The following is a 25,738-nucleotide window of genomic DNA, read 5'->3' on the forward strand; positions in this document are numbered from 1 at the left end:
GCAGTGGTTCGCCTAATAACAACAAAAAGTATGGGGAAAAGATAGTGCAATGGACTGACCAAGTTGCAGATACGCCGTTGTCTTTCAAGACAGACGGATGCCAGGGAATGCCATCGATTCAGATCAAAGAACCTAGGATGCATAAACCCATAAAACACTAACTGGAAGCTTAAAACACAGATACATCATTGTGTGAAAGCTTGTGAAACTGTTTTTGTGAGTTCACTTTTATCTATACCTGAACTTTCCAGCAAGATATTGCATGCAACTCCAGAGCTACCATCTGCAAGAGTATCCTGCTCAATTGACTGCATTTAATACCAGAAACTGCAAAGAAATTAAATGCAAAAGCTGTACTTAACAGGAGAAGATTTCCCCCAAACAAGAGACAGTCCCTGCAGAAACAGCTGCTGGGAAGATCAGTTAATAGAGCACTGGTAAGGTATTTCAGTGGCAGTAGGTTTCAACCCCCCTCCAATTAATTTCTTTGTTCATCTTAAAATGTTTTACTCTTGTTCAAAAGTTGTTTCTTATCTACAATTGAAAAAAATTGTCATCAGTTCTATAAAGTGTAGTCTTTTACATCTGTCTCTTTTTTTTTATATAGATATGGCAATTTTTTATTTTAAGCATTTTTATTTGAAATATACAAAATATTTAGATATCAATAATTACAATGCTTTGAAATCATAAACCGCCTTCTGGAGAGTTTATTTTTGATAAAATGTTACCTGATATACAGATATAAAGAACTCGACCAAACTTCGTTATCTGTAATTTCAGTGACTACTGTGCATTTTAAATATTGCTGATACTTGTCAAATATATATTCGACAAAAAGTATATAATATATATGGAATATATATTCCTATTTGAAATAAAGATTAAACTATCGGTTTCTGAAGTTAGAGTTCAATCCGATGCCTACTTCTTGTCGGTATTGTGCAGTCAATATCCCTGCGCAAATTGGCGCGTCATTGGCTGACTCCACCTCTCATCTGGGAAGTAGAGACGAGACACGTCGTACCGGTGAGTAGCCAGCCACCTCGCTGCTGTACGATAGTGCTTTTTGGTACCACCAAAAAATTCCCTTGGAACCCACCTAGTAAATATGAAGTCTGTGTCATAATTTTTACCGAAAAGTCTGGAGTTGTATCCCAAATATTATAATAGTAAACATCTAAAACATGTGTCAGCACTGGACTATTGAAGCCCTGTCGCTATGCACAGCTGCACTCAACTATCCTAACATGGAAATTTAGCAGCTGAGAGACAATGGCGTATGTGGGAATAAGTAACGTTAGATTTCCATCTTATTCGCGTTGGTACACCTTTCGATGCAAATAAGCTGACTTAAACTTGACCAGTAATTCCCACTACTTTGGGTGGTTTAATACGACGCTTGGCTGTACAGGCTAGTTTTATGACCCCCAAACTTCTCTCTCCCTCATTGATGGAAAGACCGGGGCCTATGACTTCGGCCTTAGTGTGACTTAGTTCCATTGTAGACTACTTCTCGGTAGGCTATTTCATGTCTTGTATGGATAAACAGTGCACACATTCAGCCTACTGTTGTCCAACAAAACTGGAAAATAAACTGGTCAAATGGTTTTTAGATGTCTACAGTGGTGAACTAGGAGATTGTTGGAATAAACACTACCCGCGGTAAACATATTATTCCTTCCAAAAAGTTCTACCATTCTTTTAAAAGTGCTTTGGGACCAAGACGTCTCGTTCCAAGTCTCAGTATACTACTAGGAGGAACATTAGCAGAGAAAGATTAACTTACGTAACCTTGTCGGGTGTTTGGTATGCAATTGTAGTAGACATTGACGATTTCTCCAACCGACATGCCCTCACGACATCTTGTCGCAAGTACCCACGTACCCAAGAGTAAATCTTGTATATCTCCGTCCCAAAACTCACTGGTACGTCTAATAACCACCACTCATACAGAAGAGATCAATTTCAAATGGTGTATATGTCCCAATATTCTGCGTTGTATAATTGAACGCAATATTGGGAAAGATGATACCAGATGTTACTTGGGAAAGTTAGACAAAATATAACGATAATACAGCCTGGCATCAGTTTCACAGGGTTGTAAAAATAATCCTACATTTGTGTACCAGCGTGTTGGGGTCAAGCTCAGCTCTGAATGGCTCGGCTCTATTGACTGGAATTAAAGTGCAAGCCAAAAAAATCGAAACCATATTCATAAATAAAACTGTATTTTACCTTGTACTCTTCAAATATTACTATTTTTTCTCAGCCTTTACAGCACCTAATTCTGTACAGGATTAATCGGTAAGGTCTGTGCAGGTTAATAAACAAAAGCTGTTATCATTATGGCGGAAATTGATCGAGTACTAGTTACAAATTGTATTGTTCTGTTAACGTCAAAGAAGATGTAAAATTGTGTTTTCTATTGTTTCTGTAGAAATGCCTCGTCACCGCGCCGACATCTCGGGCAGCGCAGACAAAAAGGGCTTGCCGCTCCACCAAACGGTCTGTCGGCTCAAGGCTAAACAACTTTCCACTAGTAGTGACGGTGCCTGTATAAAGACATTTATGTGTGGAACGTTTCATTTTTATTATATAGGAGTGGAGAGTCCTATTCTGTTGGATAAATTTTCCAACAAAACAAAATAGATTTGTGGGAATACGAAAATAAGTAGCTTGAAGGTGGATCACATCAACAAGCCGCCCTTGACCATTTTTGGAAAGTAACATAGAGCGTCGAAGACTGCACTGAGCTCCAAGAGCCTCAATTGGATCTCACGCATATCTAGTCTTCCAGGTTTCTGAGAATTGTCTGGGGAAAAAGGAAATACAAAAAAAATCGGCAATCCACTAATTGTTGAAATTGAAAATTCCACTTTGGCTGTTCAAAACTCAACTTGCAGGTGGTGTCGGGTATCAGTAGTTATTAAGGAATCCGTGAAAAATAAATACTTCTCTTTTCAAGGCTAGGCAGGGTATTCTGAGTAGAAATGGCAGGCCGCTTTGCCTATTTTAGACCCCTATAACATTCTTGTTGTCATGAAGGGAGTCTGTCCCGCCGTTTGCTGTATTCTATGGGGAGGTCTGGTAGCTTGATACAGGACCCACAAGAATTTTTCGAAATGATTTCGGAGAAAACGATGTAAGACTGGTTTGTAAGAGGGTATGGTTGCCAAAAACTGTGATTGTCAATTGTCTTCAACATCTTAATAAGGCGGGTCAGAAGCTTCAAAGCAAGGCTACATGGCATTTGAATAATGTACGTGATAGGGGTTAGGTACAATAATCATGCCTCATTTCGAGAAGACCGAAGCTGGCTCTCCGAAGAGGCAAGTCCGTCAGAAAATCAATCTCGTCATCAGAAGAACCGACGAGTTTTCCTGACTGTAGTAGACACGGTTCACGGGCATGAATATTTCCCTCTACTGATCCTGGGTCTGGAAGAGAGTGACCAGGTGGCCCGTGCTCGGGGCACAGCAGGAGACTCGGTTGGTGGACGTGGGTACGTGTCCGGAGTTCTAACCGCCGGTGCATGTTTTTGATGAAGTTGGCGGGCCATGGGTAGACAGTGTAATGGAAATATGTTTTGAGGCTGCCGGTGAAAGGTGAAAGAGTCAAAGATTACATGCCCTGTTGTGACTTGTCTTCTTGGCCCTAAGGACCGATGAGAAGTGTTTAGTTTGATCCTAAACATTTACTCTGAGGCGGAATCCCTAGGACAAAGACAGACATAAGGCAGTGGAGAACTGTTTCTAAGAATTCTTAATTATGTTTCTGATTTGACCCTTCAAGTTCAAGTGGCTCTTTCTTTGCCAGGTGAGGTGAATTCAGCCTGCATACGCCCCTTTGTTTATTCTAAGCCTCAGGATTATTGCTGCGAGTTGGCTTGGCGGAGGCCAATTCTCGCATGAAAAATGAAAAGAAAATCAGAACAAAACACGAGCAAAGTACTTAAGCTTAATACTTAATACTTAAACTTAAGTTCAATGGAAAATAGCGGGGGAAATCCGAATGTAACGTCGGTAAGCCCCAGACTTCCAACACCCCCAAATTTTAACATCATCCTCACACACCTGCCATAGCCGCAGACGTAGCTACCCCTATGCGAAAAGAATGCGAGGTAAATCTGGCGTCGTACAGCCCCATAAACTCCCAGGCACGACGGAGTACCGCGACAAACTGGTAACGCGTGACAGGACGCCCATCGAAATGTGACAAAAACGGGCCATGGGGGGGATGTGCAACTGGCAAGATAGGACAAAGTCGCCCGGACGGGGCACATCATATTGTGCCGGCTCTGCGTTGCTGGGATGGAAACTACATAACCATGGCCATATTGATCTGTTTTCGAGTGACGTAGGATAAGTTCGACCCTTAAAGAGGAGTCTTTGATGGTAACATCAGACCGACACAATGGGCTAGGAGATTGGTGGGATTGGGCAGTAAATTCTCCAATGCGAAGGAACCCAAAAAAACGCAAGTAAGAAAGCCACTCGGAAAAGCTGAGCCTCGAAATTAATCGAGCAAACGGCCTGCAAGGCTGGGACCATACGACATAAAATATCATAAGTGGTAGGGGCGCCATCGGTCGCGACGACTACTACGCCTACGACATCCCTTCAGTAAACAATTGAACAGAAAATGCTTAGTTAACTCATTAACTGCAAATTGGAGGAAACCCCCAAGACGTAACAGGTAACCCAAATAGCGACAAAAATGCAATAAATCGAATATGTGAGACATGTCACCACGAGGCGGCGCACCAAACGCATCATTAAGTGACATTTAGACGTTTGTCTGTTGATGACAGCATGATTGTCACACCAAAATATCACACGTTTATTATGTAATGGGACAGCCCACTGCTTGGCCGCTAGCACAATAAGGGAACAACTCCAAGCAGGCATTAGAAAGGGACTGACTTTTTACATGCTCAGGCCACTTTCCTTGACACCAGTGCGCAGCAAAGTAAGGCCCAAAACCAATTTCAGCAGAAGCATCAGTGTACATGTGCAATTAGTCACTACTGTACCATACCGAATCCGGAAACATTATCGTTCCGCTGAAATGTGACAAAAACTGCTGTCACGCCAGCAAGTCTGCTCGTGCACTTGAAGTGATGCGAATTTTGTGATGAGGTTTAGAGATACCCCTATAGCTAGATCATGCAAACGACGGAGAAAGGCCCTACCAGGTCTTACCGCCTTACAAACAAAATTGAGACGACCTAGCAGGGACTGAAGATTGCGCAGCGTGATTTTCTTCTGATTGAGCACACGAACTATCGTATTTTGTAAAGCAATTTGCTTATCAGTCGGGATCTGAATCTGTCGTGCAACCGTATCGATCGCTAAACCCAGTAAAATGAGGTTCGTAGTTGGACCTTCGTTTTTTTCTTCCGCGGTGGGTACCCCAAATCGCTGACAAACTACTCTGAAAGAGGGAATGTGCACACTCGGCATTACTAGCCCCAACAAACAGGAAATCATCCAGATAATGCACAATGTTAGGAGATTCGGCCACCTTACGAGTACAGTACTCAAGGAAAGTACTGAACCGCTCGAACGTAACACAGGATAAAGCACAGCCCAAAGGCATGCATTTATCGAAATACAATTGGCCGTTATTGGAAAAACCAAGCAAATCGAAATCGCTTGGATGGTCGGGAAGTAAACGAAAGGCCGATTTAATATCCGACTTAGCCATCAGGGCACTGCGTGGTAAACCTGCGATCATAGTTATCGCCTCATCAGAACTCGTGGTGTCTGCGGGATCAATGAAATCATTCACCGATTTGCTGATAGGGGACGACAAATTATGGATTAACCAAACTCACCAGGAGTCTGTTTGGGCACCAGGCCCATAGGTGAACAACGGAAATGAGGAAGAGGCTGGGACAAAAACGGGCCAGCAACGCGACCCAAAGCAACTTCACGATCAATTTTTGACTGCAGAATGTTGGGATGTTTGCGAGCAAATGCAGAATTATGAGCAGAGGTACTTACCCTGGGATCTGAATAGCCTATTCATAGCCCACTCCTATATGGGAGTCCTTAGTATTAGGGTAAGCCCGTAAAAAGGGAGCATAGTATTAGTTTTACCGGGGTAGATGCCAGCTGCCGGCACTCGTGCTTTGACGCGAGACTGTGAGTTTCCCCGACAACGGGTTGCAGGGAGGCCCTGCAGGTAGAGAAGCGATGCTCGAAGCGACACAAGGGGCGATTGCACTGACTGCGGTTGCAGTCGTTACATATAGGTTGACCAACCCCGGCGACTGGGCGCCGACCAGGCCCGAAATCGGACCAGGGTTGGCGGCAGTGGAGGGGGCTTGCTTGCGTTGCTGGTACAGACGAAAATTATGCTGGTGAGAAACAGGCGCACCAAGTAGCAACAAGCCAAAGTTCGGCATCAATAGTTACCAAGAGCACGACGGCACACGCGTCTGGCGCAGTCGAAACTGGATGTCGTACTCGCGCCAACCATACCCCACAGGTCGAAATGCTGCAGATCGAATAGTGTCTGCGTACTTCAGTAACGAACGAGCGTGGGTAGGATGTTGCAACAAATACACAGATGCAAAAACTAGAAACGTTGACGTCCACTGCTCAATAGACGTAATACGCGGAGCCTGCTCATGTGGACGAATCTCGCAAAGTGGAGACTCATTGGACCCGATTGTAAAAAGCGTCTCGTAAAAGGAATTATCCAAGCCCGTGCCGCGCGACGACTTCAACAAGGTTCCGAATTCAATGTACTCCCCCCTCCAATTTTGGCTTTTAGATGTTGAGGAATCGCGGCCCCGAAATCGTCACAGACGCTAGTTAATGCCATATGCGAATCGGAAGAGGAGGTTATTGACAATGTGCTTAGAGCTGAAGTTCCTGACACCACGGGCGTGAAACTGGAAGGTTGCGGGGCTAATTCAAAGGAGTAGCAACAGGGGACTTACCCAGCTCCAAAGTTTGCCCTCAACTCCCTCCAGACCGACTGATGATAGCGGGCGCTGGCGTTGCATAACTAACAAAATAGCTTTTGCAAAACAAACAGATTTACTCTTTTCCAACCAGGCACCCACGGCTGGTCAAGCAAAAGTGACCGCTCCAGTGCTACTAACAATTTTAAAGTCACGCCAGCAACTAGTTCGAGGCACTAAATCACCGTGCCAGCAACCGCAAGTGAACACTGACCCGCTTATTGACAAGCGCCTCCAATGTCTCGCGGTGATAAATTATTTGAAGCTGCAATTCATTTTGCCTCAAATTGATTAAAAACGGCAAAGAAATATATTGCAAGTGATTGTCACGAATTGCTCAATCAAAAATGTAAAGATATAAACGTCGTATATGGTCCTTTTGATCCAAAGCATCTCATTATAAGAAATTTAAATGGTCGTACATCGAGAATATTTTATTTTCACAAAAATGGAAAATACAAACTTGTAATTATGATGCACGAAGCAAATGTTACGGTATTTAACCAGTTTATAAATTTAAATCAGAAAAGTATCACCAAAAATAATTGGCTATAAAATATGCTATTATTTTAAAAAAAGAAATAAAAGTCTTAAATCAAATTTAATGACCGAGTGTTTGAACTCATCACGTTAAAAGGCGGACAGACCAAAATATTCCAAAGCACATTTTGGAAAAATGAAGTGATGTAAAATTAGAAATTAGGGTAACGACAAAATACATGATGTAGTAAAGCCTATTTTTACAAATAGTCAATATGGCAGAAAACGTATGTATATTAAATTACATACGAAAAATAACGGTGAAGACACTAAGATTCTTAGTGTCGTTGATATTTATTATAGAACACCAGCAATCGTTAGATTAAAATTGCACGGGCTCAATTAGCAAATGAAGAATCAAATTCAAATTTAGAACAAAACTGAGATAACAGCTTAAGAAAACTTAAATTACTTTTCCATACGTATAAGTATGGAAAAGTGAAATTGTCTTAAACAAATTGACTATGTATAAAAATAAGAAAAAATTGTAAAATTGTAAACCAGACACCAAGATACACAAAGGTTTCTGGTTTATCTTTGAGCCGTTGTACAACGTTTGACGTATATTTTTCAAATGCCACCCTCAGACACCATCGTATTCATTGTTGGTCTTCATTTTCAATGTTAATATTAATGCTCAATCATAATTTGGTTTAATTTGGTTTACAATGGTGTTCAACTTACACTACAAACGACAGTCTTGATTTTACGGCTATAGATTTCCCAACATCGTTGTCACAAATTTCAAAAATTGAAAAACAAAATAACATTACAATCAACGTGCTTGGATACAAATATCCAGAACCAGAAGAAAAAATTGGTGTAAAAAGAGCTGTTCAAATATTATGCGAAAAAAAGAAGAAATATTACGCCAAAAATTAGAGGAAATACCACTCAAAAAGAACAAATAAGATTAAAAATCAATGAAAAAGAAGGAATTTTTTTATTTTACAGATTTCAAAGAATTTTGCACTGATGGGATTATCTCACGTAGATTTATTATACATAACTAAATCTGTTAACGGCCACTATTGTTGGATTAAAAACAAATTGGAGCTTTTATGACCAAAAATTAAGAATCACGACGGGAAAAATACCTATGCGATCGGTGCAATTCACACTTTTATAAGCAAGGTGATTGTGTCAAACATTACAAAGAATGTCAAGGCCAAGGAATCCCAGCGTGCTTTGTTGAAATGCAAGAACTGGGGTAGAGGGAGAACACCCCTTTTTAAAATGTAGAAATTTTAGACATAAACAAGAAACACCGTTCGTGATTTATGCAGATTTTTAGACAAAACACAAGACAAGTCTCGTCTACGCAAACACGTCCCTTGCGGGTTTTTTTACGTAGTGATACGATGCGACAATCGTAAAACTTGCGGAAAACTTTACCGAGGACCTAACGGGAGTAAAGTATTTGTTGCGAGTATCATGGAAAAAATCGAAAAAATTAACGAAATTGTTGCTAACCCCAAAGAGAGTTCGAAATCACTGTCACTTTACGGGTGTCTTTAAAGGGGCTGCCCACAGCTATTGCAATTAAAAGTTAAGAATCGTGCCCAACGAAACGGCGATTCCTGTGACATTTCACAACTTGGAAAATTATGACTAGCATCTCAATAGTGCAAGGAGCGGCTATGTTGAAAGGCAATGATTTTACAGATTTAATTTCCTGATTCCTAAAAATAACGGAAAATACGTTTCGTTTAGCCTAGGTCAACCTCGATTTATAGACTCGTATCATTTTATGCCATTGTCGTTGGACAATATCGTCAAAGTGTGTCCAAAATATAAACTCGAGCACATTGCAAAAAGCGAAAACGCGAGTTTGCTTATGCAAACAGGCATTTATCTGCACGAATACATGGATTTATTTGCCAAGTTTAACGAAACACAACTTCCACGGCAACATTCCTTTTTATTTCTTGCTAAAATTGGTCGAGCGTCACCGGTGCCGAATATCACAACGCGCCACGAGTGTATCAAGAGTTTGGATGCCAAACCATGGGCGATTACCACAACCTATACAATAAAACAGACACTTTGCTTTTAGTGGATGTGTTTCAAAATTTTAGAAATACGTGCTATGACAATTATAGCCTCGATCCTGCAAATTATTATACGTCGCCGTTTTTTTTTTTTGGGGGGGGGCGCGTTTTAAAACATTCTGGCGTACAATTTGAATTATTATACAAGACTTTGACTAGCACCCGCTCTTTAAAAAAGCCAAACGAGGAGGCATCTCGAGCGTCGGTGGTAAAAGATATGCCAAGGCTAATAACAAATATCTCGTCGATTTTAACCCAAACGAGCCCGCACGTTATTTGTTATATCTCGACGCAAATCATTTGTTTGGATGGGCCATTAGCCAACCATTGCCACGTAGAGGTTTTGAGTGGGTAAAAAACCCAGAAAATATTACCGAAGACTTTATTCTCAACTGAAAACCCACGGGTCATCTTGAATAAATTGCGAGGGTGATCTTAACGTTCCGTATAAAAAAATTGAGGTCGATTTATGTAAAACAGTTCGCTCAAGCCAAAAAAGATTATGTTGTACAACTATCATCTATTGCAATTGTACTTGCGACTAGGCATAAAATTGACGCAAGTACACCATGTGATGCAATTCACGCAATCACCTTAGTTACGTAGTTATATCGATAAAAACACCGAGTACGTAAAGAAGCCAAACATCGCATCGATCAAGACTTTTTTAAACTCGCAATTGACGCGGTGTACGGTAAAAACGATAGAAAATGTTTGCAAACGCGCGACAACGATTCTGACGTTAAAAAATTTAAACACATGGTGAATAAACTCAGTTTTAAAAAAGTTTTGCATTTCAAATAATGCCATATGAGTTACATTGAGATGATCAAAACAAAAGTCGTATCAAAAAAACGATTTATGCGGGGGTTACAATTTTGGAACTTTCAAAGATGCTCATGTACGACTTTTAAAATGCCGTTACGGCGAACAGATATGCTTGCTTTACACCGACAGTTCATTCGTTGAAATTAAAACCGGCTGACGTTTATCGGGATCTATTTGACACGTACAGCAAGTTTGATTTTAGTAATTTACCCGACAACGGGCGAGCTATATGATGAAGGTAACAAAAAAGGTCAATTTGAGGAAAATTTAAAGACGAATTTAGCTGGGCAAGCCCTATCAGAAGCCATTTGTAAAGGACCAAAGATGTATTCGATCAAACTCGAAAACGGCGGGAACGTTAAAAAAGCAAAGGCGTTACAAACTTAGTAACTGACGGTGACTTACAACACAAGTCTTATCCAGAATGCCTCTTTAACCAAACAAAGTTTGTAAACGATCAGTGTCTGATACGATCGTATAAACATCAGCTTTATACCATTATTCAGAAAAAGTTGTCGGTACATTCACTCGGTACAAAACGCTACATTCTCGAAAACAGCATTGACACTTTAGCTTGCGGGCATTATCGAATATTGGAAGGCAGTAATTCTGTGTCCTCGGGGTTCCACTTGTAATTCTTTCTTAACAAAACTTCGTTTGGGGCTGTCGAGTAAATAATATATCGTCGGACCCGTTTTTACCTTTTTGCCATTGACCCGTTTAAACTGGCTTGTGCGTTTGTCAATGTGGTAAACGTCCACGCTCCATATCGGTTCCGTTGCCCTTTTGACGGCGCCACCTTCTTTTTCGCCCGGGTAATATAAATACCTTACTAGGAAGTTTCGGGCAAGTACTCAGCTCGCTTTGCTGCGGCCGTCTGTTTTACTTGGGGTAACTCGATAGCTTCTGCGGGCTTTGGGTCAATTATTCGCCTTTTTTCATCGTTAAGCGATTTCACGACTTGGGGTAAACGGGTTATTCCACGTTTCGTTCGCCGGGGTTTAACATTTCTTGCGCGTATTGATATCCAAACCGTTCGGCCAATGTCCTGTTGTACATTTTGACGATTCCCTGCGGCCTATGAACTCCCAGTTCGCCCACTTGTACTCGGACACCTTTATTTACAACAAATTTTTAAAACTGTCCTTTAAATTTCGATCCCGAGTCTGCGTTTAAATTCCTAGGCCAATGGAGCGGCGACCTTTTGTAAATCTTTTTCACGGCTTCTAACGCCTGGTCGGCTGTTTAAATGGTCAACGGTTCGGTTTCTTTGTACCTGGAAGCCTCGTCCACGACAGTTAAAGCGTATTTAAAGGGCTTTCCTTTGACGCAATGCAAGGGTAAATATAGTATATCCATCCATCTGATGCATGTCATTGGGAACAGCATATGCCAATTGCAAAGTATTTCGGGGCGGGTAGATAAATTTGCCAAATGGCTTGCTTTTTTTTATCAATCCCGTATTACCGACTTGTCCCCACCTGTCTTTTGTTGCAAATTATTCACCGCTCTTTCGCCCTTCCAATAACGTTAAAATAAAGTCATGCAAATCGATACGCTAATTCTCTAACTACACCAATTCTCTAACTTTCTGATCTTAACGGCCTTTGGTTTAGCCATTAGTACCATTGTAAATTCAGTGGTGGCTTCCCTTACGGCTGTTGGGGCTCCAAGTCCTGAACCAACACCAACACCAACGCCAACGACAAAAACCAGGCGTAACCGACTGGATCAAACGTCAGTTGCAAAATTTGGCAAGCGTATTGAAGAAACTGGGCTTGTCTGCTTTGGGCGCTTTACCTGGTATAATCAATAGCGTGTGGAGTTGGCTTTTTAATGTGGCGAGCAAGGCAGTCGGGTGGATGGTCATTTGGACTTTGCTTGTGGGTGTGGGTGTTTTGATTTTCACTTATGTGCAGAGGATTTAAGTAAGATAAAAAATTTCAACCCCTTCAAATTTGGGAAGAATTTTTTTGACGCCTTTTATTTTTCTAAGTTATTCTGTTTAAGAATTACTTTATGCTGTTTTAGAATTACTTTATCCTATTCCCCCTACGGCAATGGCTCCTACGGTTAAAGATAATTTTTCTTCGTGTCCAACGTTTTTTCTCCTTTGGTTGATGAGTAAAGGTTCCGGTTTGGGGATCGCTTTGCTCGGTTGCTTTGGTTTGCTCGGTTCAAAATCGTCTTCAACCTCTGAAGTCGGTACATAACCAGTCTGCATGTCCTTAGTCGCAATTTGTAAATTAATATTATATCCTTCAAACGTTCCAATGCGTAAATCCGTGTCGGAGGGCACCAAATACAACAAATGTGCGACTACGAAATTTTTTGCCATTTTGCATATTACAAAGGGGTCTTGAAATTGGTTAATTCACTGCTCCAATTTGGGCACTAAGTTTATCAAAGATTCCACGATCGTAATCAATTGTTGTTGAGCGTCTAAACCGGTACCGGGGGATAAAATGCTTTGTTGTGGGTCTGGGCACCCAACCACGTGTTAACCTGAGCTTGGATCGATTTGTTCACTTTTGTGATTCCCACGTCCGCCAAGTTCGATTTTTTTTCGGAATAAGGGCCCATTAAGCCAATGTAACGGCGTCCGATTGCGCGATCCAAGTCACTGTATACGTACTAGCGCAACCCGAGCCTTTTGGTGGATTGGTCAAACCAAAACCCATAAAAGCGGCCCCCGCATATTTGCCGTTGGGTACGAGTAGGTCGTATGGGTCGTAATCTTTGCCAGGAACCGGGGTATAGCCGTTGTTGTAATAATAAGCCGTGCCGAGTCCATTTGACAAAGTATTCCTCGTTTTGTTTAAACGATTCATTCGGATTGACGTGATTTAGACGACAAGTGTCTATAAAATTTCCGATGATCGTAATTGTTGCGCAACGCATTGAATAGGTAGTCGCTCGGGATGGGCATCACGCAGTCGTAAAATATTTTTCTCACCGTGGGATTGGAATTGGACAATAGGTCAAAGCGTTGCCGCGCAATAGACCGTGAAATTAAACCAATTTTGATAAAACGATATGGGATTGGTCGTCCAGCGATTGACCACTTCGTCTGTTTTCACTCGGGGTAATTTGTAACTTCCGGTTAAAATGGGAAACTCGGCAGAAAACCAATTGTCTTTGTTGACCACGATCGCTAAATGACTAGAGGTTGTACCCCATCTTTTAAAATGACGTTTTTATTGGGTAAGCAAGCTGGGGGTGGTTCATCGTACTTTACCGACTTTGTGAAACTTATTCGCAAATTCTTTTCATAACGTCTTTTTAAAATCATTACCAAGCACTTCCGCTTTTGCTTGCACTTAGCGGTCAAATTCTGCCTTGTCCAGTTTAGCTTCTTGAAGCTTGGTAATCGCCTTGGATCTTATTTGTTTTTTCATCTCGTCAGTTTTTTCAATTCGGATAAAATTAATACAAAATCTTCTTGGGAAATGTCGCCGTCTTCGAAACGTATTCATCGATGATAATTAGCTAGGCGTCGCAAAGCACGCGTATTTGGTTGTGTTTTTTGGTATTGTGAGCAAGTCTGCGGCTGGGTGTATTTCAATACTTCGTAGGCTCCAAATGCACCGATGGCGATGCCTTCCATAACTAGTCCGATGGGGACTGACTCGCCGCCCAATAGCGCGGGTATTCCAATGGTGGCTGATGTGGCAGCCAATGCTTCGACTCCATATTCCATGTGACCGAGCCCGGTTTAATCTTTTTGTAACTAGTTTTGTTTTTGTCATGCTCTCTTTGAATTAGCGATTTGATTTCTTCGATCTTTCTTCGCCTGTAGATTTAAGTTTCTGCTGTTCAGCCGATTAATAAAAGTTGATGCCAGATTTGACCGGGTGGGCAAATCTGGGTACATGTTTGGCTCAACGTTTACAGTAATCTTTTTTATTATACGATTTTTACAAATGTCTAGCTGGAGTAAAATTTTACTGTCTTTATTATAAATAATTTCTCCTCGTTCGTTTCCCAACAAAAAATTTAAACTCATTATCTCATCATTTCTCGATCATCGCTCGAGTCTGACGCGACACACAACACCTACGAAGTAATTAAAATGATTGTTAATTTCACGACAGTGCATCCAAAGCTCGTCAATAGGATCGACATTTATCTTCCCCTTTGTAAATCACGTTTGGAACCAGCCTACCTCTCGGCAGATTTACCGACTTCTTTACCCAACTTTAGTCTGAGATTTAAAATCCGTACTCATTTTCTTTACTAAATTGGATTTTTCGTCAGCTTAAAAACTCACACAGGAAATGGCGTTTGAAATAAAATCGAACCAATCCACGTGGTAAAACCCCGGTGGTATAACGACGTTTCCCTCGCAAAAAATCAGCAGGGGGTTTAAATCACCGGGGCGTTTAAACCAGATGCCGTGACTAAAAAAAGTGGGTTTGTCTGGAATGGTGCTTCTCGTTCTTTCTTCGTTGTCATCGCCTAAAATCCTCCGTAAATAAATCCTAAAGCGATGCGTGAGCTTCTGTGTACGTTTCAACTCGTCCTTGAATTAAAAGTATACGAAATTAGCGTCTTTTTCTTTTTATCCAAAGCTTTGGCCGGTATTTTACTTAGCCTCGTACGTTGATTTTTTTTAAAGTTTGTATTTGATCGTTGAGTTTTGTTATTTTTTGTGTAATTGAGACGCTAAATTCATTTTGATTCCCCGTCCCGTAAGCTTGAATATAATCTCTTTTTAAGGGCATAAAATGAAACTAAAGTGTCTGACGATAATTCTGAGAACGGCATTGAGAGTTTAAGCGATTTTATAACGTCCATATTGATCGTTGCATCAGATGTTGGAGGGTCAGCTGCTCGTCTTGGTCTTTAAATTTTTTCATCACCTCAAGAGTTATCGATTTGATTTTCCAATTTAAACGTCTGTGGACTTTCGGTTAAATAAAAGTATGCGTTTCGATTTTAATAAACCATTCTAAATTTATTGATGGCATCGTTCAAATGCTTGTCTGAGACTTGAAACAGGTCTTTTGCTTTGTCTAAAGATTCTCCAGTTACGTCTTGATAGCACACTGCCGTTAATGCCTTTGGTGACGGCGACCTAGGGACTTTTGTACCGGAGTAGTAGGGAATAGCCGATTCTGGAACACATCCTCTTTCCTCCCCTTTCACCCACATGCGCCGGGGATTTCCACTTCACTGACCTTGAACTTTTGACCCCGGCACACTTTTCTTGTAAACAACTCGTGACTAGCACCGATCGCACCAGCTATCACTCACAAAAAAAAAGGGACTTCCCGTCGACCGGAACTGTGACCTCTACTTAAAGCATGGTTCTGTTCAAGGCAAAACACGCTATGTTTACAACAGCCTTAAATAAATGGCCTATATAGAAAAATAACAATATACAAAAAAACATGTCATGTCGTCAGAAAAAATGATAAAAATTTTAGAGACCTACATATAAATAGAGACATGAGCAACCTACAACACCGACCTCTACTAACGAACTTTAATCGATTTAAGAAGGCGTTTTTAGAAGATTTTGTTAAGCGGTATAACATCCCATTACAGGCACCAAAAACAACCAAAACCCGTAAATCTCACACTAAACCCGAGCTTATTGAAGCCATACGGGCAGATCAAAAACAATTTAGGTATTTCCCGCGCCAGTCATATCGGCAGCTGTTGAAAACGGTACAAAAATATAATATTCCTTTTGCAAACAAAGACAGATATGTCAAACAGGATTTTATTGAAGCGATTAAAGCTTACACTCAGCCCGAGGAAATTGCGGAAGTCGACATTAGAAACGTCAGGCGCTTTCAGGGTAATTTTTGCAATTGGGAATTGATACCCCGAATTGATACCCCGTCTTTGATACACTTTTTTGATTTTTACAAAACTTTCATCGAGAAAAAAGCTTTGGAAGAACTAAAAGAAATTGGTTCGTACAAATTGCAAACAAATTTCAAAGTTCAGTTTAGATTGGAAAAACCTGAAAAAATGAATTTGGCGTATTCCCCTTTCCGAGCGACAACGATGCAGTCGCAAATAAAGCCGACGTTAAAAATGCACTCACTGAATAGAGGGAAAAACAAATAAAGGAGGTGGAGGCTCATATACAAAAAGGCTCGGGTTGGATCTTTGACAAAGTCGTCGCTTTCTATATCAACGTGGTTAAACATAATTCAGTGGGTTCTTCTTACATTCCGTTGCCTAAAGAATTGGTAGATAAAAAAGCAATCATAAATATCGAAAATAAAGATCAAGAATGTATCCGATGGGCGTTGCGGGCAGCTTCAAAGTTATATTCAGACGACGTCAAAAGCCAGCTAGAAACAAATCCAAAATATAAAATAAATAAGGAGCGAACATCGACTTACAGGTCAGAATCAGATGGTTTAAATTTTACAAACGTAAGCTTTCCAACACCCATATCTCAGATCCCACGTATCGAATCGCAAAATAACTTGGCGATCAATGTGTTTGGTTACACCAAACAAGACGGTATTTACATTCTTTACAAAAGCAAGCGTCCAGAAGAACCGATCAATTTACGTTATTTTACCCGAGATGACGAAAATCACTATTGTTTGATTAAAAACTTTTCTCGGTTGACGAGTGATATCGATAATCACGAGCATAAGAAACACTGGTGTTTTAATTGCAGTTTAATTGTATTTCGCATTTCCAAACGGAAGAAAAGTTAACCTGACACAAAGAAGATTGTCAAGGATTAAACGTTCCCACATGTACGGTCGCGTTGCCCGCCAAAGGCGAGAATGTACTCAAGTTCAAAAATTACAAAAATAAACAAGACGCACCTTTTGTCATTTACGCCGATTTTGAGTCTGTTTTAGAAAAACTACCGCCGACAGATACAAACACCCTCGAAACACACATTCACAAGCCTTGTGGCTACTCATACGCGGTCGTCAGATGCGATGGAGTTTGCACTAGCCAAAAGACGTACAAAGGTCAAGACACGGCTGTTAATTTTGTACGGTCACTTTGTACGGAAACAAAGAAGATCAACGAAACGTTTAAAAATAAAGCAAAGTTGATCAGGTCACCCAAGTTACAAAAAATCTACGAAAAATGTAATAGCTGTTGGATCTGCGAAAAGTTGATAGATCGAGCGAAAGCGACCAGAGGGAGCAACGAGCGGAGCGAGTATCACCGAGCGGAAGAATCTCATTGCCAGTGTGATATTCCAAATGAACCAAAAACAAAATGTGACAAAATTGATTTCTGTCATAAAAACAATTTTAGAAGCCGTTTGCATCAGACCAAAAATGTATTCGATTCTGACGGTCGATCAAAATTTAAATAAGGCGAAAGGGGTCACAAAAGTAGTAACCGAGAAACGGTTAACCCACGAGATGTATAAAAGCTGCCTATTTGACCGGGTTTCTTATTTCAATAAACAGCAATTATTTAGATCAGATAAACATCGGATGTTTACTCGCAAAACAAACTAAGCCTCTCGCCGTTGGACACAAAGCACTATATATTATCAAATGGAATCGATACGTTAGCTTAAGGGCACAAGCGAATCGAGTGAGCGAAGGGAAGCTAAGCGAAGCGAACCTAAGCTAATCAACAACGAAGCTACTCCCGTTATTACTCAGGCGGTAATTCGGTATCTTCGGGTACGATCTGAAGTTCCTCTTTGACGAAACTTCTATTTGAGCCGTTAAACAGATAGTATAAAGTTGGGCCCGTTTTTATCCGCTTGCCATTCAGCCGTTTAAATTGACTGGTGCGCTTTTCAATTTGGTAAACGTCCACGGACCAGACCGGATCTGTCGCCCTTCTGACGGTGCCGCCCTCTTGCTCACCCGGGTAATAGAGGTACCTAACGACCGCGTCTCGAGGAAGGTCTCTTTGGGTAGAGATCTTACCGTTTAACTTATATTCTCTTACAGGTGCACTGGGTGTTTGGCCCGCTACGCTCGCTAATTTTATTGCTTTTGCAGGAACGGCATCGATTAAACGCGTTTTTCTCCGTTCAACGATTTCACGACCTTGGGCAAACGTTCTACCCATTCCACGTTTCGCTCACCCACGTCTATCATTTCTTGAGTGTATTGATGGCCGAATAAACGCTCGGCTAAAGTGCGGTTAAACCTTTTCACGATTCCTTGAGATCTGTGAACACCCGGCACACCCACTTGAATTTGTACTTTATTTTTTGCCATTAACTTTTTAAGCTCGCCTTTGAATTCAGATCCCGAGTCTACCATTTCGGCCAGGTCAGAGGTGATCGTTCGTAAATTTTCTTGGTCGCTTTGCTCACGTGCCCGGCGGTTTTACTGGTCAACGGCTCGGCTTCTTTACACCGGAAACCCACGTCTACCACGGTCAAAGCGTACTTAATTAAACGTTTTTCTTTTAACTCGGTCCCAGGGTAAATAAAGTACGTCCATTTGATGCGCGTAATTAGGTTCGACCGATTCTGATCGCAACATTGTAGGTCTGGGTACGTAATTTGGTTTTGGTAAATATATTTGCCAAATGGCCTGCTTTTTTAGCCAGTTTCTAATAACTGATTTGTCAGCACCGGTCTTTTCGTGTAGATGATCGACCGCGCTTTCTCCTCGCCAGTAACCCTGCGGGCTGTAAAATAATTTTTTAAAAGTTTGGTCCATTTTAAAATAAAGTTATGCAAATCGATAAGCTAAGAAACCGACCAAGGCCGTCCCGGATATAATCCAAACAAACTCGCGAATCTTTTGATCTTCGGAAGGCTTGTAAAAAATCGGATAACTTAGGCTCTGGCGGTAACGGCGTGATACTCTTACCAGTCAATTCCGAATAAGCTCGTAGGGCTTCGTCCACGTTTAAAAATGTCTGCTGACTCTCGCGTTCTTGTCGCATGTGTTCGTTTCAAAAGTCTAGCATGTGTACGCGGTTTTGTTCCCACTCTTGTTTTGTTGCTTGAGCCAATTGTTCCATCGCGAGGTCGTGACGCTTTCGTTCTTCGTCGACTTTACTTTTTGATAAACTGCTAAATAAAAAATTTGAGCCCGTGAATGCCAAGGCGTTTACTATCGCTCCTCCCACTATCATCAAAGCACTAGCCATTTTTAAAATAAGGTTTAATTAAATGAATAGCGAATATAAAGATCAATTGTCGGAGATTCGAACCGACCTAAGCAACATCGAGCAGATACTGGGCGATATGCGTGCCGATATAGATCACATTGGTGATATGGTTTCGGAGATCCAGAGTGAAAAATACGAAGACCTGTTTTTTACGGTCGGTGTATATCCTTAATAGCGTTTTCTTTTCTTTTTAAAATATTTGAATAAGAGTAGTAAATAAGAATATTATATATTAAAAGTTATATGTCGCAACAATACACCAAAAAGCGAAACCCGATTCGCAGGCTTAAAGTTCCTCGAGCGATCAAGGGCGAAAGGCGCGAAGTCACCATTACGCATAACCCGAGCAGCATAGCCGCGGGTCACACGTTAAAAGTAAAAGTTCCGGCCCTAGGCACGGACGACGTCATTGTACCCGGCACGGCAAAGTTAGCTTTTAAACTCGATCTACACGGCGCCTCGGACAACAACCGTACCGTTTATAAACAACGTGGCGAGAAACCTGGTTTCGGGAATAAACGTGAGCCTACAAGGAAACAAAATCGTAAGTTACCGAGATGCAGACGTATTTCACAATTTTAAGGACAATTGGCTACCCCTGTCGCAGATTAAAAACATGGCCTACTTTGGTTTGGAAAAGGAAAACGTGGCCAAGACCCGACTCGGTGCTGGCGACAAAAACGAAGCCGAAAACGACGGTAAAGATAAAGCGATTGCTGATGCTTTTAAAAACAGATACGCGATTCCACTGGACACGCCGATGTTGACGGATCATTCTCCATTCTACCCGTCGTGGTTTAAAGAGCTTCTGACGTATCAACTGACTTTTAACGGGCACGACAAAATGGTCAACTCGTCAGATACAGCCGCAGAATAATCCATTTCGGTCCTGACCTTGGAATACGAAGTCGTTACCAATCGAGATCTGGCTCAAACCCTGAGAAACAAAAAAAAGATGTATTACCTATTCAACTGAGTGCATTCCTGGAAGAAGCAAGCGGTAAACAAGTCTGACACGCTATGGAACATCAATCAACCAGACGATCAAGAGCTTGAAAAGAATTTTGATCCTGTTTAGAGATCCGGCCATTAAAAATCCCCAGAGATTTTATAATCCGCATATAACAAAAACGATTGTGACGGTCGAAGGTAAACCGAATCAATTGTACTCGCAGGGTCTGTTTGAATATCAACATTGGAATGAAATTACAAAGTATTTTGGCGATTCGGATAGAGAATCGGCGAGAGCGGTGGTTAAAGATTTAAACTTAACCGGAGTAGATATGGCCGAATACTCAAGAGATAAGAACGGTCTCTGGCTTTATTTCAGAAGTTCCGACGATAACAGCGCTCACGGATCGGGTAGACAACTCGGCGGCGGTGGAGATTCAAATGGAAAGAGCGAGCGGACCTCTGACGATGTACGTGTTCCTGGTGATGGATTCTCAACTAACGGTCGAAGATGGAAACTTCAAGAGTTTGGTTTATTAATATGAGCGAAGCGAATGAACAAAGCGAGCAACAAGCGAAGCGAGTGAACAAAATGAACAACGAGCGAAGCGAGTGTCACCTGAGCAAGATGTATAACCAGAGACCACACTTTTACAAGAATCTGCATTGTGCCTTGATCGTGGGTAAGACAGGTAGCGGGAAGACTAACTGGATTTTAAATTTATTGGAAACCGAGTATAAATTCGCGTTTGAAGCTATCGTGATTATCTGTCCGACGCTTTTTAAGAATAAAATGTATTTAGAATGCCCGTGGATATACACCGACGAAAACGTTTATCTGTGTGATTTAGATCGGGAAAGACTAGAATTAAACGAGGCAATCGAACTTTATCAAAAGATTTTGATGGAACGAACACGTTGTTTATCATCGACGACTGCGCAGCCAATCAATTTATTAAGTATCGTAACAAATCTAATAATAACAATACGTGCACTTTGTCTAAAATGGCGTTCTCGGGCCGAAATTACCTTCACAGCTACTGGGTACTTACCCAGAAATATAATACCGTTTTAAAAGATTTCAGAGAAAATATTGCATGGACCGCTATTTTTCATTGCAAAGATAGGTCGTCCTTTCACCAGTGTCTCGACAAAAACGACGTAGTACCGGATGAAAAACGAGATCAAATAAAAAAATATTTACGACACGTGAAATTTAGTAAGCTAATTTTAAATACAGAGCCGCCGGTGGATTATCTCGTTCAATAAAAATGAGAAAAAAATTTAAAAGTACCGCTAATAAAAGTAAAGTAATGGCTGAAATGAAGAAAAAAAATTGCACGAAGTGTAGATGGCTTTTCGACTTGACAAATTTTAAAATTCAGAAAACGGGTAAAGCAAATGCTACCTGTAACGATTTTTTAGTTAAAGTAAAACGGTATCAAGAGTTAAACAAATGTTCGCACGGGAAGCAGGGATCTCAATGTGTGGAATGCAACGGATTATCCATTTGTGAACACAGGCGACTAAGATATGCTTGTAAACATTGTGGTGGAGGTGGCATCTGTCTGCATGGAAAACAGAGGTCATATTGCAAGATTTGTTCTGACCCGATTGAAGTAACGATTAGAAGATGGATTAACACCGCTAGCAAATCAGATAAGAAGTATGGCCGATTTGAACCTAATTATTTAATCGACACACACTTTGCCGTGGTTTGATTGAAGATCATCCGCGCTGCTTTTACCCAGATTGCAAAGTTCAGATGCAATTTTTAGAGAATAAAGATGACCTATGTACCATCGAGCGGTTAGATAACAAAATCGGACATATCAGGTCAAACGTTGTGCTTTGCTGCCTGAGTTGTAACCATAAAAGGAAGTCTGATAAGTTAATTGTTACGTCGTCTAATGATTTAAAAATTGGCTACTAAATATCTATTAACTACTTATCTTTTGTTATAGCTAGGCTACGTCAGCCTAGTTACAACTTTTTTTATTTTAGTTATAACAAATAAGCAACAATGTTAGAATACGTTCAACTACTTATTCAACTAGTTATAGCAGCTAACTTGACCTACCTCACGGTTGAGTACCTACGGCTAAAGCACACCTACAACAAATTTTTAAAAATCATATTATTAAAATGGACGACATCAAAAGCATTCTCACCGATTCAAAAAGTGAAACGAGCGTAGCGAGCGAATGTAAACAAAACGTCAAAGACAGACTCTGTTCGATAGCTGCCTCTGGCGAAAGTAAGAATGACCTAGGTAAAGAATACTCGATTAAAGAGATTGAAGCTCTGTCACTCAAGGACCAAGAGAAGCTTTTCAATTTGTACGAAGTTAAATTTGGCAAAGAGATCGTGAAAACTCTAGCTAACGCAATTTTGAGTCTCTACTCTCGCTTACTAGGAATAGCTACTCCGATCGATCTACTCGGGTTTAACGTCAACTTAACGTCCGAAGAAGCGCTGACCAAAGACCTAAACGACGACCCGATTATCAGTCAGACCATGGGTCACTTACTTACCGAGATCTGTTACAAGTACGGAGTGTATCTGTCACCACTTACAGCCGCGTTAATTACCACTAAACACCTGGAGTTTAACAAAAGTTCTGTTATATTAAAAGAAGATGTCAACGAACGAACAAGCGAACAAAACGAACGAAGTAAACATTCCGACCAACCCAGCAAACAGTCCGGTCAAGACGCAGGTACAGACGGTAACTAAAAATAAAGTAAACGTTAAAAATCCGAAGTGTGTAGAACAAGGTAAGAAATTAGCCGAGCATAACAAAAAGATGAAGCAACAGCTCGTCAAGATGAAATTAGTGAGCGAAGCGAGCAGCGAAGAGAGCAACCAGAACTTCAGCTCAGAAAATAAAATTTATCAAACAGTCATCAAGAACAGAAACTTGATATTTGGTGGATTGGCGATTGGAGCGCTTGCGGTCTATTTAATTTGGAAAAACAAGTTGACGCCCATGAAAGCCGAAACGAGCAAGAACCATTTAGTTTAACCAAAAAGCGACCGAAACAAAGCAAACTCGAGCGGACCGAGCATTACCGAACAACGAACATTATTCCAAGAAAATAAAATCGACGAAAAGATTTTAGACATGGAATAAATTTAAGATTCCTTATTATTAAGTATGAATAACGCTAAATCAATCAACGTAAACGGAATCACCAATACTGTTTACCACGGTGCAGTCGTTTCGGGGCTACCGGTAGGTTATGCCATGCTATCGAGCAAGCTATTTAAAATCAAACTGCCGGATCTAAATAAATTATCTGCCGAAGACGCGTTGAAATTGACCGCGCTATCTAGCGGTGCATTGGCTACCCAGGGTTGGTTGGTAGCGCAAGGTATCCTGCCCGCGAGCCTGCCCACCGCTACATTATAAAAGAAATGGCAGAAGGAAGATTCGATCCCGAGTTGGATTTTTTACGTGGCGAGTAAAGCGGCTGGATGGGTGGCGGAGCACGTGTGGACTTTGTTTGTAGGCTTGGTTTTTGATTCTGACGTACGTGCAAAAGAATGGGTAAAAAGGCAAAAAAAATTAAACCTCGCCTCAAATTTGGGGTGAGTTTTTTTTACGCCTTAAATCAAACCGATTAAGTCAAATTTTTATATAACGTAAAACCAATGACACCCACGGCAACGGCTCCAACGGTTAATGACAGTTCACTTTCTCTTCGTTGTGAGCGTCTAAAGGCTTACTTAAAATTGACTTTACAATTGGCCTTGGTAAAATTGTTGGTTCCGGTTCTTTTTCTTCATTAAAATCAGCTTCGCTATTCAAACTCGGTACGTACCCAGTCTTCATATCCGCAGTCGTGACTTGTAAATTATTGTTATAACCTTCAAAAATGCCAATGCGTAAGTCCATGTCCGAGGGCGACTACGAAATTCAAAGGCGTTTTCGCGTATTGTAGCGAATCTTGGAATTGGTCGATCGACTGTTCGAGATCGGGGTCCGAATTAATTAAAGATTCCACGATCGTAATAAATTGCCGTTGTGCGTCTAACCGGTGCCAGTGGCTAAAACGCTGGTCTTGGTCTGCGCCTGTGCCCCGAGTAACGCGTAGACGTAAGCTGGAATTGATTCGTTTACCTTGGTGATTCCTACGTCCGTCAACCGAGACTTTTTAGGAACAAAATCCCACCAGGCTAAAGTAACCGCGTCCGACTGTGAAATCCAGGTGACCGTGTACGTACTCGCGTGACTGGAGCCTTTAGGCGGTTTAGCTCATCCAAATCCCATGTAAGTAGATCCTGCGTATTTACCGTTGGTCACGTGTAAGGCGTGCGCGTCGTTGTTTTTACCCGGAACAGGTACGTAACCGTCGTCGTAATAATAAGCAGTGCCTTAATCCGGCCGATAATTTGTCTCTTGTTTGTTTATACGATTTATTCGGGTCTACTCCGTATAAAAGACACGTGTCGGTAAACTCCCGATGGTCGTAATTATTGCGTAACGCGTAAAATATTTTTCGTACGGTGTAATACACGTGAAAGTTAAATAAAGCCGAGACGTACGGATTGATGTCGGACAGCAGATCAAAACCCGCACCGCAGGCCGTCGTCGCGCAATAAACCGCGAAATTAAATTGATTTTGGTAAAACGATATCAACTCGGTAGACCAGCGATTGACGGCTTCGTCCGTGGTTACTTTCGGTAATTTATACGCGTGCGTTAAATTTGGAAACTCGGCTGTAAAGGAATTGTCTTCGTTGACTAAAATTGTTAGACTACTAAAATTGCCGCCCATTGATTTTAAAAGACTTTTAAAAGGAGGGGCCGTCGGTTGGGTGAAAATGGTCGGGTTGATCGGAATACTCACTTCGTTCGTTTTGTTCGGTTTCGGTCGGTGTGCTCGCTTCGCTCGCTTCTCGATAAGCGGGTGGAGATTCTGGTTTCTCTTCAAACTTAACCGACTTTGTAAAACTTATTCGCCAAGTTTTTTTCATAAGATCTTTTTTTTAAAACCGCAGCCCGTTCGTTTGCTAGCGCTTCTGCTCTCTCGTTGACTTGCCGTTGCAATTCTTCTTTAGAAATTTCTTTAGTTTCTACCAATTTTGTAGAAGAATTTGATCTGATCTTTTCTTTCATCTCGTTAAACTTTTTCAGCTCGGATAAAATAAGGACAAATTCCTCCTGGGATATTTCACCGTCTTCAATCGCGTGAGATACGCATTCCTCGATGGTGTTTAACTTAGCGTCTGCCAACATTTGGTCGTGTTTTTTAGTTTTGTGGGTGAGTCTACGGGAGGCATACTTTAGAATTGCGTAAGC

This window comes from Acanthaster planci, linkage group LG06, assembly GCF_054643075.1.
Source record: "Acanthaster planci isolate LZ-2023a linkage group LG06, COTS_SCS, whole genome shotgun sequence".
Classification (NCBI taxonomy): domain Eukaryota; kingdom Metazoa; phylum Echinodermata; class Asteroidea; order Valvatida; family Acanthasteridae; genus Acanthaster; species Acanthaster planci.